The sequence below is a fragment of the Tachysurus fulvidraco genome, chromosome 6 (assembly GCF_022655615.1).
Source record: "Tachysurus fulvidraco isolate hzauxx_2018 chromosome 6, HZAU_PFXX_2.0, whole genome shotgun sequence".
Lineage (NCBI taxonomy): Eukaryota > Metazoa > Chordata > Actinopteri > Siluriformes > Bagridae > Tachysurus > Tachysurus fulvidraco.
The window spans coordinates 6,041,410-6,056,340 of record NC_062523.1 but is presented as its reverse complement, the minus strand read 5'-3'; the positions used below and the strand labels follow the sequence as shown (position 1 = coordinate 6,056,340).

The window sequence follows — 14,931 nt, the reverse complement described above, 5'->3', positions numbered from 1 at the left end:
AAATCATGCAGAGATTTGGTGTGTGTGTTTGGGGGGGGGGGGTTGTGTGTGTGCTCATCTACTAACGTATTGTTAAATTAAAGAAGCATGGTAACAATTTGCCAAAACTAAAGTCTTCTTTACTTTTGTTCTCAAGCTACCAGGCTAATGTGTCTGGCATATGAAAGGTTTATAGCTACCAGATTATCCTCAACCGAAATACTTCACACTTGTCAACAAACTTTCTGATGTGGCTTTTAAAACACAGTTATATTTGGAAAAAATGATGTTCCATAGCTAAAACCAAAAAGCTGTAGCTCACCTTGACAAATAATGTTATTTCAAGGAAGTAGCAGTCTAATAAATCAGAGTGAAGCTAGCTGGCTAGAGGCTTAGAGTTTACTATCTGTCTAATAGTTCAGAGTTGTAGCTATCTGTCTAATAGTTCAGAGTTGTAGCTATCTGTCTAATAGTTCAGAGTTGTAGCTATCTGGCTTGCACCTCAGGGTGTAGCTAGATGTGAAACACATCAATGCTACTAGCCAGATAGCTACACTCCGAGCTACTAGCCAACTAGCTACAGTTCTGTGCTGGCTAGTAGCTCGGAGTGTAGCTACAATATGTGGCTAGTAGCTGAACAAGTGGATAGGTGTCTACTACATTAGGATGTAGCTAACTGTCTAGTAGCTCAGAGTTGTAGCTAGCTGGCTAGTAGCTGAACAAGTGGATAGGTGTCTACTACATTAGGATGTAGCTAACTGTCTAGTAGCTCAGAGTTGTAGCTAGCTGGCTAGTAGCTGAACAAGTGGATAGGTGTCTACTACATTAGGATGTAGCTAGATGGCTAGTAGCTCAGAGTTGTAGCTAGCTGGCTAGTAGCTGAACAAGTGGATAGGTGTCTACTACATTAGGATGTAGCTAGATGGCTAGTAGCTCAGAGTTGTAGCTAGCTGGCTAGTAGCTGAACAAGTGGATAGGTGTCTACTACATTAGGATGTAGCTAGATGGCTAGTAGCTCAGAGTTGTAGCTAGCTGGCTAGTAGCTCAACAATGCTACTCTCTGATGTAAAGATTTGTGCAATTAAAGCACAAACAAGGATATAATCATCTGCACTGAATGTGTTATGTTAATTACCCACAAATACACATTCAGAATTGTCATATTATATCAGTGCTGTTTCCTTTTGGTGTCATTCCATGTCATCAGATGTAAATCTTTGCTTAGAAAATCAAGGAATTGTATGTTAGAAGTTCAAGTGCAAAATAAAAACTAAAACTTGTCTCATCTGATTGTTGCTGTCACGATTGCGGGACAAACCAGACTCAAACGCTGAAAAAAAATTCCTCCACCAAACAGAACAAATCCAAAGGGGCCAAACACGGGCCTGCAAGACCCCCCGCGGACAGGAAGTGGGGTGGCGTCCTCCACAGAAACCAGATGTGAAGCGACGTCCCCTACCGGACAGGTGCGTGGTGATGTCACAGTACACCGAAAAAACAAAACAAAACTCGGGCTGGTGACATGGCCCACAACCAGGAAGTGAGGCCCCACGCGGAGAAACCGAAAGCGGAGCGGCGTCCCTCACCGAAAAAATGCAGACCGATGTCACCAAAACCGCGAAGTCCAGGGAAAAAAAAATCCAATAAGGAAAAAAGAGGCTTCCAATCGGCAGGTCCAGGTTACAGCCATCCTGCTGGGTCTTTGTGCGGCAGAATCTTTTGTTATTAAACCCCGTTTATTTCGCCACCCTGCGTTTGTGTCTGCTGTATCCCGTGTTCGTAACAGTCGCCTTCTGAGGAATAACGTTGCATTGTGTACTTTCTTTTTTGTCTAAACTGTATCAAACTGTAAATGCCACACCAGTATATCATTACAACTGGAGCCTGAATAATAAGCCTACACATGTGCCTAAACAGTCTGCACACAGGAGGAGGTGGGCCATTAAAAACAGGAAGAAGAACTGTTTACTGAGATTGAGTCTTCGGCGGGGTTTGTAGTCTCATTTGTTAAATATGATTTTGAGTGAAAAAAAACAAAAACAAATCACGGCTGGCAGCTTGCACAAAGAGATGAGCAGAGGGACGACCGGGCCGCGGAACAGATGGGGAACATTAGGACACCGCTAATCCTTTCAACGCTGACATCAGAGAGTGTGAGAGGTAACTCACACCCCACCGGGTCCGATAGTGGCCCAGAAAAAAACACTGACGTCAGACAGGAACGGAAAACGAAGCCTCCTGCGCTTCTCTTCTTTATTGGAGCTATATATAGAAAGTGGAATGAGATGGAGCACGAGTCAATACATTCCAACATAGAGGTTGTTTTAATGTGATCAAGCACATTAGCTAGACCTTACATGCCGCTTGTCCTTGCTTGTTTCTCCACTCTGTCCTCTCAGGTAAGTGCCGGCGCCTGTGGTTGCGTTAGGAAGCCTGCGGCCTCCATTAGCATCAGCGAGCGGCTTCTTAATTTTTCATGAAACGTATCCGGATAAAAGGGAATATGTGTAATCGGAGTGGGGCTGGATATCCTGCCCCGGATCATGCAAGACCTGGTGTTGTGTCATGCTCTCATTTTATTTATTTATTTTTAGCTTTTGATGTCTTTAAGCTTTCCTACTCCAGATTGTATGGTCTTGAGTTTGACCTGCATTTTTTATTTTTTTATTTTTTTCGGTTCACTGCTCAGCGATTAATGCAACGTCGAACTGGTGTTCTGCATCGCTCTCCATTTAGAGTTTATATCTCAGCATAGAGAAGATAGTGGCTCAGCTACTTTAAAAATACCCTTAAACACAGGTTTATCATTAAACATAATCTGTGCCAAATCCCTCATCTTTAGTAAGCACTTTATCCTGGTCACAGTTGTCATGGATCCCGGGCTTATCTCAGTAATACTGCAAAGCAAGAATATACACTCGGACTGAACACAAACACAGACACACACATACTCACCTCTTGGGGCAATTTAAATTCCACCTACTAGCATGTCTTTAGGAAGTGAACCCACAGTCACACAAACTCACATGGAGAAAATTCACTCTATACAATCGGTATACAATCTCTACAAAGATACATCTCTAGCCCAAGCGGTCTGATAATCAGAGTTGTAGCTGGATGTTTAATAGCACAGAATTATAGAAAGTTGACTAGTTGCTCAGAGTTGTCGCTATGTGGCTAGTACCTCACGGTGTAGTTAGGTGTTTACTATGTTATGATGTAGCTAGCTGGCTAGTAGCATAGAGTTGTAGTGCAGTGGTGGCTGAAGTGGTGAAGGCTCTGGGTTGTTGATCGGATTGAGATTCAAGCTCTAGCACTACAAAGCTGCAACTATTGTCAAATTGAGCAAGGCCTTTAACTCTCCCTACCCCAGTCTCATAGTAGGGCTATATGAGGAAATTATTTCACTGTGCTGTAATGTATATGTGGCAATAATAAAGGTTTCTAATGTAGGATGCTGGCTAGCAGCTGAGAGAGTGGTTAGGATGATGCTACTCTCTGGTGCAATTAAATATGGAATTGTACGGATGAGCTTTTATGAACAGATTAGTGCAATTAATGCACAAACAAGGATATAATCATCTGTATTGTACCTGTTGTGCTAATTACCTAGAAAAATGTTATATTACATATTATAATATAATATATACATATTATATTAGTGTTATGTACATTCAGTGTCACGCTTCATCTGATAATGTTTTTCTGCATCATGTACATTCTTTTTTGTTTAAACTAGCATGTCTTTAGGAGGTGCAAGCAAACTAGAGAACCCACAGTCACACAAATTCACATAGACACATGAAGAATATACACATCTATACGAAGACAATAACTTAAGCTCACTTAAGCCGCACTAACAAACATTTTATGGAAAGGATATGTTCCTGACATCAACCAGGACAAAAGTAGGCGACTGAACAGAATGCACTCATCAGTGCGCCCGTATCCGGCCCATGCTCAAAACACAGTGCTTAAAGCTAATCCCTTCACCGAGGATGCAGATAATTTCGATTAAAGATAATCTGCTCACACAGAGGGACAAATTATAACCCTGATCACAATGTAGGTTAGGAGCAACACTGTGGAAATGTCCTTCTCTGAGATAGTTAGTCAGGGATGGATTACGAGCGTTTGGATAATTACAGGGTTAAGGCCAAGAGCCGATAGCAAAACAACTGTAGTCCACTTGCACCTTAAGTATATACTATATACATGGACATGATATTTACATGTTAAAATCATTACAGTCACAATATCTAACAGAATTTCTATTAGAATAGATTAGATATAGAAATGATATAAAAGTGTCTCATATTTTGGAATTAGCATAAATAGCTCACAGGAACTTTTATGGTGGATACTTCAAATAATATGCAGATAAAAAAATGTCATGTCTGTGACGATTTCTGTAATAAGGTTTATTTAAACAGAGGAAGGAGTCTCCAGTTCGAATGACTTCACAGTGTACTGTATAAGAAGAATAGTACACTTCAAAATGTGCTGTTATTGGAAAGTTATCACTTTTGGGCTGGTAACAATGACTCCAGGTTTTACATCTGGATGCATCAGACCACCCTGTAATGCTAATTCAATTCAATTCACTTCAGTTCAATTCCATTTTATTTTTACAGTGCTTCTAACAATGAACATTGTCTCAAAGCAGCTTTAGAGAAATACTTATTATTGAGAGATGTGGTAGCTTAGTGGTCAAGGTTTCGGAATACCAATCAGAAGGTCATGAGTTCGAGTGCCAGTTCCACACAGCTACCACTGCTGGGCCCCTGAGCAAGGCTCTTAACCCTTAAATGCTCAGGTGTATAAAATGAAATAAGATGTTAGTCGTTCTGAAAAAGGGTGTATGCAAAATGGATTATTTCTTACAACAGCACACTCTAAAAGTATGTTATTCCTTACTTTTAATGCATTCCTCTTCAGTAATATGTTTTCCTGAATGGATTACGTTATTGATTTCACTAGAGAATTGCCTTGCTTATGAGTTTTTACATTCTTTGTCTTGACACTGTAATCGTTTAATTTGGCCGATAAGGTCTGTGAATCACCTCCCTGCTTTTCACATTGTATCAGTGTAATGTGATTGATAAGTGTCCTTCTTCAGGAGGCTTTATCTTCAGAGCCTCTTTAATAATTCATCTTTTTCCTCTGTATGCTTGTTCGCCATGCAAGCAGATCAGGTTAATTAAGGTGTCCCTCAACAAGGTCACTGTATCCTTAACGCTACGTTTCTCTCTCCTTTGCTCTCCCTCTCTCTGTCTCTTCCTCCCTCACTCACACACACATTTCTCTCTCTGATTACGTTATCTCCAGCCCATGCTGAGGAACGTTCTGTTTCCTCTGCTGTGTATTATTGATATTGAGGCCTGGCCATTTCCACCCCCTGCTGCCTTTAAGAATTAGCACTGCCATACACACACACATGAATACACGCCGTAATCAGATCGTGTTATAATACTGTTTGTCGGAGTGTTTGTTGTGTGGTAACAGCGGCAGTTATTCAAAGTGGTTGAGTCAATAATATCTCTTTGGGCTTAATCTGAACAATGGTGTAGTGCTGGGTAAGTAAGTTTTTGTCATTGTATACAATACAACAAAATTTTGTGTGGCAGCTCTTGAAACATATATAGTATATAACAAAGTTGCTAGAGGCATATTGCACATTGCATAAAGTGGCAAAAGTTGATTCAAGTGTAAACCAAGTGTACTGTCAAGTGTTTTACTTGGAGTATTTCTTTGTTCTTTGTATTTTTTAAATTAGTCCTTAGTTCTAAAGAGCTGTAAATATCTGGCGAAGAATTTGAGTGTTGTACATTTTATCCTGACACTTTAGGAACAGTTTAGTCTTGAAATTAAAAAAAAAAAAAAATATATATATATATATATATATATATATATATATATATATATATATATATATATATATATATATATATATATATATTAATTTCTAATTTTCTAATTAATTTTCTAATTTTTAATTTAATTTTTATTTTTTTTTAAATTTTTTTTAATTTAGTCTTGAAGTTAAAAAAAATATATATATATAATTAAAATAAAATTTATATATATATATATATATATATATATATATATATATATATATATATATACACATTTTTTTTATTTTTTTATTTCAAGACTAAACACAAAAAAGACTTGCTTCTTTAACAGACATTAAGCACTTGTTTATCTGGGAATTTTTCACCATTATTTCCAAGCTCATTCCACCAGTATGTAGGCAGATTTCTATCAAGGTTTCTCGCAGTTTGTTCTCTAGCTAACTGTGATGAAGGAGTGCTAACTAGTGTGAAATGTACAAACTGGGAGAAAATTGGGTAGAAATTTAGCTGGGGATGGTAGAGTATGTATTTTCTCAGATTCTCAGATACATGTGAAGCCAGTCACCACCACCATACCACCATGTCACATGGCAGCTGGACACCCAGAGAAAAGTGCCCTCTTTCTGCCCTCTTCCACATACATGATGGTTAGGATTTTATAATGTCACTCTGATAGAAAGGACTGAGAGTAACACCATTCATAGAAACTATGGACAATTTTTCTCCTTTAGACTCCCAGTTGTGGCATCAAACAGCATTCAAATTCTGACCCCACAGATGATATGGCAAACTTGATATTTGTTCTATTCTTAAAAGGATAGTAAGAGGCTAAAGATATATTTCTAACAGCTTCAGACATTTCAGAATCCATCTTTCAGTGTAAAACCTGAAGCTGTTAGAAATATATCTTTAGCCTCTTACTATCCTTTTAAGAATAGTACAAATATCAAGTTTGCCATATGGAGAACCTTCTAGACTTTTAGATTGAAACTTATTGAAGCTTATTGAAACATTGTCTGTACTCATGCAGCAATCTAAAATAGACATTAAATAGAGCGGTAAATGGGCAGAAAAGCTTCTTCCTCCAGCAGAAGTGACAAAAAATTTGTGAAATAAACTGATTAGCGGTTAACTTCAATTCGGTCCAGGATATAAGTTATACATTTCAAATGTAACCCAAATTAGCAAGCCAGAGGCAATGTGGCCAGGACAAACTTTTTTGAGATGATTGGAGGACGAAACCTTGAGACAAACCAGAGAAACCATCCTTAAATAAGTTACAAATGATTAGAAATGATTTCCCTTAAGTGAAAGTCGGTACAGATCATAAGATCATGTTAAAACAAGCCTGACATCATTCCCTGATGAGCCCAGACTCTATCTAGAGAAGCGGCTGGCTGAATTTGCTGTGAAATTAATCAGAGATACACGGTTCCAGAGATTTAGCATCAATTTTGTAGCTCACTAGTCACTTTTCTCAATTTAGTGAGCTTCACTCTCAGACTTGAAATGTCAAACCAAAGCCAATAACATCCTGTTTCTGTAAGTCTATTGTTTTTGTGTGTCATTTATACCAACACTGTTTGCTTTGGTCTTTAAGCTCCAATGAGCTGTTTGTCAGCTCATTTGTCTCTGCAAAGCATCCGTGAAGTGATAACATGTCAAACCTACCAGAAATATCAATTTACATACTGTACACTCTCTGTCTGAGGTGAAAATTAGTGAAGAAAACATTCCTTGCAAAGGTTAGTTATAAAACACAAAGATCGTACAATTGACGAGGGAGTTGTTCACTAAGAATTGATTCCAACATTAGCTAGCTTTGTTTGCCACTTGCCTGCTAGCTTGTGACGTAGAGAATAGAATGTTGATCCATTTCTTACAACTGCACTTGCATTTTTCGTGTTTCGAAAAAGATTTAAAAGAGCGATTACTTTTTAATTTCATTCCTCTTGAAGCAGATTTACAAATATTAGCTAGCTAGCCAATGTCGTTCTCCTGGGTCACCAGAACCAAAAGACACCCAGGCTCATTAAAATCCACACTTGGATTCCAGTGGCACTGTTGGGCCTTGAAGAAAGATCTGGCAGCCAGAAATAAACCAAAATACATGTTGGTCCAATGTTAGTTTGCTAGCTCGGTGTGATATTTACACAGGCACTTGTTAGTTTGCGATCACTTATTAATTTGAAATAATGTAAGTGTGAACCATTCATCTAGCTAATAGTTTTGGTAGCTAATCAGAGAAACAGACAGTAGTTTAACTTCGCATCTGTAAATCTCTCGCATCTGAACAGCAACGAGAGGGAGGGGTTTCTGACAGGTTGTTTTGCCCACGAGCCTAAAAGATTCATTTTTATTTGCCATCATCTACAATTAAATGAATAAGAAATGTAGAGTAATACAAGTGCTCAGTTATTTATTTCTAAAAAACTTAATCCTTGCATAATATTGCAGTAGGTGTGAATAGAATTTTTACTCGTAGAGTTAAATGACAGCCCACTCCCGGTGTTAGCAATACACATATAAAAGTGTATCTATAATCCAAAACCTGGTTGAAGAACGCATGCATTTTTTAAAATCTTCCTACCAAATCAGCGACATATCTGTTTGCTCAGGACTGATGTTGATTAACTTCATTCCTTCTTTTTGAGGTTTTGGAGGTTGGAAAAAGAGAAAGCTGTTTTTGAGGTCAATGTCCTGTCCAATGGACTGAATATCAGCTCAGAGTTCTTGCTTGATGACATGCCATGCATCTAAAAATAGCAATTTTCTGTCACTTGGGTGTTGTTACCTCATAAAAATTTATAAAAGGAAGGAAATCTTTTGTGGAAACAAACACGTGATTATAAACTCTGCCCCAACCGAGCCCAAAATTGTTTGTTGTATTCAGACGCATAGGGAAAAAAAAAAAACACCACAGTAGAGTCGTTCAACTGACAGTAGATGATTTGGTCTGATTAACAGGAGGAGAGATGAAAATAATATCACATGCACATGATCCGCATGTAAAGTCAATCCTATTCTATCCAGGGCTAATAAATGCAATTCTCACAGAGAATTTCCCCTCAGGGGATAAATAAAGTGTATGTAATAGAATAAGCAGTCTTCCATTAGAATGATGGAGATGTCCTGAAGCGTTTTTCTCCAATTAAATGAAATGAAAAAGCGACTACTCTTTTCCTTTATTTATTTATTTTTTATAAACCCGCTAGAAGACAAGCCGAGACAAACTTTGGCGACGTTTTCAGTAACAGGTTCACGTACGGTGCCTGCCCTAGGCTTCTGAAACGAAGATGTTTGACCCTGACCTGCTGTCCTACGGTACCTCCTGTTCCCCTGCAGGGAAGGCAGCTTAAAAAGTGTGCTAATTGCAAATATTTACTCTTCATGCTAATCATTCTATTTCCTCTCCTCCTACAATATTTTTTTTACTGCTATTTAATAATGTCCTACTTACAAGTTCTCAGTGTGCCAGTGTCAGCATGTGCCGGGGAAAACGCTGAGCCACATAAATATATATAGAATATATATGGTCTAAATCCTTCTCTGGGGAACATTATATCATTGTACATTTCCCTGAATAGCTCACATACATCGATCTTTATGTTCTCAAGGCCGACTGCCGTCCTTTCCGCTGGAGCTTTATATCAGATTACAGTTTGGAGGGAAGTCAAGCAAGGACGCAGAAACTCACCGCAGTTTAGAGTAAACGAATCATTGTGATGCTCTACATTCACTCATATAAATAAAACCAAGGAGCTGACCAGAAACATAGTGTCATTGAGGTTTGTGGGAGAATATCATTCCCAAACAGGATGAAATATCCGAGACGCTCTCATTGGAGGTGGTGGACGTAGCTCTGAATCGCTCGGTGCATGTAAAGGATTTTACTTTTGTTAGAGTGCTGTTAAGAAAAAAAGTCCTTCAACTGGAATAACTTTGTGTTTGAGTTCCATAACTGCATCTTTACAAGATTTAGAAGATGTAGCAATGGACTGAAATATTAATAAACCTGTGTAGTGTCACATGTTCCATTTAAAAGGAAAACAAAGAGACAAAGATGAAAAAAGAAAACGATACTGGTATCATTTATGGCATTCCTCAGACATCCTTATCCAGAGCATAAAAACTTTCGTTTCAGCTGAATTTACACAACTGAGTGTTAAGGGCCTTGCTCAAGGGCCTAACGATGGCAGTTTGGTGGACCTGGAATTCACTCACAACCTTCTAATTGGTAATGGACTAGGATACTATCATGATGTAATCATTTTTCATTTTGCACATATTCTACTCAAACATGCATGTACTGTGTTCTGCTTTGATTTTATATAAACCTCACTAGCTTCCTATTCACTATAAATGCTCAAAACATAGAGCTGACTACAAAGTATTTTATATTGTTGGGTAACTTATTGTATTCAGAGTCACCTGTACAGAGCCGATCCTGACCTCCCTGGGGCCCTAAGCAAAATTCTGCTAAGGGGCCTTCCTACCTGACCCGTGATCCATGTAAACCATTTGCCACACATTCACACTTGCACTGGCAGCACTGCACAGCTAATTTAGCTAGTCAGATAGAGACTAGAGAAAGAATCACATCAACTTAACTTTACTGTTATTCGCTCTTGCTGACATCAAACTTGAAGAGAACAACAGTTTACCTGATTGCTGTTCTCGCATTTTACTCTTGTTTTGTTTCTTTTTTCTCTTTTCATGGCCAGATGGATAGCTCTGCTTTATATTGTCATCTACACAGTAAACAGTAACACGCGCTGTAAAATGAGTCAGGGGGAGGCGGGGCCTTGTGTAATTTGCGTAGTGAGTATATAGGGCCGATCGGCTCTGCACCTGTATACAGTATACAATTCAAGTTGATTTTCTGATCTCCGTATTCCGATTAAAATCACCTGCGTGTAGATGTACATTTCTGAGATTGCCAGAAGTTCGAAGTTAGCACTTGTCTAAAAAAATGCATGGGATAGAGCATCTGGAAAAAAGCATTGTTTTTCATTATTTTCAATTGTAATACAAAAAAAAACAAAACAAAACACGTCCCTAATATTTGCACACATCTGTACTTATGTACAATAATCATACTATTATGACAATAATATATATATATATATATATATATATATATATATATATATATATATATATATATATATATATATATATATACAGTATAAGGTTGTCTAAGTGCATGTCTAAGTAATTCTATTTTTTCAATTTTTTTTTATTTTATTTTATTTTATTGTAGTTATAATTCAATCAGTTATAGTTAAATCAGTATTATAAATATTGAAAACTTGTAAAATAGCACCTGATCCAGCACATCATTATTTCCATTTTATTTATTATTATTATTTTAATATTATGATTAGAACTTGATGAAGATGAGGTTGTGAATTTTATTTTATTTTTTTAAACACACCCAGGATTTAAAGAATAAGCTGACCAAGCACTCATCTGCTACGCTAGGTTTCTGTAGTGTGATATCTGAGGTCTGAATACTAACATGCACTTTTCATGCAAAATTTTACACAGCTGTGAATATACAGCTTATAGAGAGTCTGGTGTTTTAGACTAGGATTAAAACTCAGATTCTAGAACATTTCAGCACATTCCAGTTCAAATACTAGTATCTCAAGACTGGTGGAAATCAACATATACATATGAGGCCAACTTTAGGACTTTCTTTATTTTTTTATATTTCTTTAGAACATGTCTATGCATCCAAATGTAATTTTCCCAGACTAAAGCAGCACAAGCGTGGCTCAGATAGCAGGTTTAGGAAAACATGGACTTGACTTGATGCAGAAGTTAGATTCCTAAACACTGCATGCCAGAGAGACAGCTGGATAGTCAAGACTTCCATTGAGGTTTATTATGGAGTCGAATCTTCCTCAAGGCTAAGTGAGAGGCAGCATAATCATATAATTTGGTCTCGGGAGAGATGGAGAGTTGGTGACTATAGCCACATGCTGACAGATAGGAATGAGTAAAAGCAAACATTTCAGCTACCCAACTTCAGTGAAGATAAATTTGGAAATGTTGTGCTGTGGAAAACAAGAATTTTGTTTTTCCTTAGACTTCAGTTTTTCTTTCTATCTATCTGTCTCTCTGTCTGTCGGTCTGTCTGTCAATTTATCTACTATCTATATCTTTATCCATCTATTTGTATGTCTGTCTGTCAGTCTTTCTGTCCTTCTGTCCTTCTTTCTGTCTGTCTGTTGATCTATCTATCTATCTATCTATCTATCTATCTATCTATCTATCTATCTATCTATCTATCTATCTATCTATCTATCTATCTATCTATCTATCTATCTATGTCTATCTATCTATCTATCTATCTATCTATCTATCTATCTATCTATCTATCTATCTATCTATCTATCTATCTATCTATCTATCTATCTATCTACATTATAATAGGTTTTAGTAATGTTTTCTACTTTTGTTCTTTTGTTTATTTTTATTTACTCCTCCTTAATAAAATACCCCAGAATAAATACCCCCTGTGCCCTGAAGGTTCTATATGTTTATACTGTCTTGTAAATTCGGTCGCGTTCGGAAATTCTGAGTGTGAGTAACCGAGAGTAATGGAGGCTTGTGACTTTCCTACCTGAGGACACGTTTCCCACCTTCTCCACTTCTGGTGGGTGTTAAATCTGGAGTGTCTCACTCTTTCCCGTCTGTGCTGCCCACCTATGAAGTGTTTTATTAGCTGTGGCAGCACTATTAACACGAGGAGGTACTTTTTCTGAAAAAGACTGAACCATGAAAGAGGACGTTTTTCCCAGACAGAACAGTGTTTGTAGAATTAGTCACCAAAACCAGGAAAAAATGAACAACTCTTTGGATATTTGTCAAAAAAGACGATGATTTATCGTGGGTTTGGCTCAGCGTACACAGTGTCCAAGGAGGTCTCATTTCCACTGTGTACAGGAAAGAAATAAAAATATAATGGACATAAATTTTTTTCTTGCTTTATTATAGTATTCATTTTTATAGCAGCAGTAAGAATATTGCTTAAAGAAAACGTCAAAATATACATAAATAATCAAATCAATGTAGAAAGTAATAAAGTAATAATATAAAAAAAAACAATAAAATGTTTAAATATTTTTTTAAAGTTTATATTCAAAAAAGGTAGACAGTAGAATAAAAAAAATCTGTTTCATGGTGAAATAATAAAGGATATTTTATTTTATTTATCTATTTATTTATTTTTTAAAGTAAGTAATATAGTACATTTTATTTCTAAGTAATAATACATTTTATTTCATTAGTATTGCTAAAATATAAGAGAAGTACTGTAAGTGGCTTATAAATGTACTGTTAAAAGGTATAAAATAAAACAAGAAAAGAAAAAAAGCAGACAGGATATGGATGCAAGAATTGATTAAAATATCATAAAATAAAACTCAAACACAGGAAGACGTGTTTAAAAACTATTAAAAGGTATTTTTACATTTTTTTAATGAAGGTCAAAATCTTCAACAGCAAAGGTGAACCTCCTCGGTTATTTGTGTGTGTGTGTGTGTCTGTGTGTGTCTGTGTGTGTCTGTGTGTGTGTGTGTGTGTGTGTGTGTGTTTGTTTGTATATATGTGTGTAAGGAAATATGCTGAGTTGGAGGTAACACACCTGCATGGTGAGGACATTGCAATTTTTTCCTTCTAAGCAGATGTAATCTTGACTTACTTTCCCAAACACTCAGCGTTCCTGAGCGAGGAATTCACACCGCTGTCTCCATCTTATATCTTATTTCTGTTTTTTACTGGTCTTCAAATGCACACACACACACACACACACACACACACACACACACACACACACACACACAGACACACACACAGACACACACACAGACACACACACAGAGACTCTTCTGACCATATCACACAGCACCACTAATCGCTCTGTTAATTCTTTAACAAAACGTTGATATGAGATAAGTGAGATCACATTATGGAAGGTCTTTATTTATTTATTTATTATCCACAGAAACGTACATTTTTATTTAACTAAGCAATAGAGGGTTAGGGGTCTAGCTTAGTGGAACTAGGATTTAAACTCACAACCTCCCAGTTGGTAATCCAACACCTTGTCCACTAGGATACTGAATCCCTACATTTGTCAATATACATTACAGCACTGTGAACTTCTGCCTTTGCATATTCCATCTTTTCTTTGGAGGCACAGGCTCAGCCATGAGAGAGGGCTAAGGGCCTTGTTCGAGGGTCCGACAGTGGCAGCTTGGCAGTGCTGGGGCTTGAACCCTGATCCTCCAATCAACAACCCAGCTTATTAACCACTTCAGCCACCCATCCCAGTGGTCTCATGTATTTATATTTGTTTTGAAAAGTAATCGAGCATAAACATTTCTTTTTTTCTCCTCTTTAATGAGAGTCTGTAATGAGAGTCTGTTCTCTTCTATCAGCACAATAACAGACACAATAACACTCAACAGAATAACGGCCTCAGCCACGTATCCATCCATGACGTTCGGCTGACAGATAGGACAGTAGAAAGGACATTATTTATAATCGCACTCTCCGGAGTTTATGGTAATTGACACCCTCCAGCATTCATAATAAATTATAATCACACCCTCCAGTGTCACCCAAATGAGGATGAGGTTCCCTTTTGAGTCTGGTTCCTTTCGAGGCTTTTTCCTCTTCCATCTAAGGGAGTTTTTCCTCACCAGTTGCCTTAGGCTTGCTCATTAGAGATAAAAAAAAAAAAAAAAAATCTACAAATTTTATATTCTGTAAATCTGCTTTCAGACAATATCCATTGTTAAAAAAAACACCCCAAAATATTACTAATATATGAAAGCACTGTTGTACCTTTCACTTCAGCACTCAAAATCTTGTCCTTCTCCTGAAAGATTGTGGTTATGTTCATGGGCGTAAATCCCGGGGGGGACATATCCGAGGGTTGTCCCCCCCATCTGAGGATTGTCCCCCCCAAAAAATTATTTAAAACATATCGCACTCTCTCTTGTGAAAAATATATGTATGTATACCTAAATAATTGTGTAAGTAAACAATAAAAACGCAAAAAATACATTTATATACAGTA

The 14,931-nt window shown here is 37.3% G+C and overlaps 1 protein-coding gene across 3 annotated transcripts in view; it reads left to right on the top strand.

Annotated features, from left to right (window-relative positions):
• LOC113653095 (zinc finger protein 385B-like) overlaps positions 1-14,931 on the top strand; it is a 44,295-nt gene that overhangs the window by 14,836 nt on the left and 14,528 nt on the right. The window contains exon 1 of one of the 3 annotated variants that reach the window (XM_047814920.1): positions 5,404-5,555. The exons of the other annotated variants lie outside the window; for them this stretch is intronic. The gene's annotated coding sequence lies outside the window, so the exon portion shown is untranslated. Of the gene's footprint in view, positions 1-5,403; positions 5,556-14,931 lie in introns of those variants that run through there. 3 annotated transcript variants of the gene reach the window in all.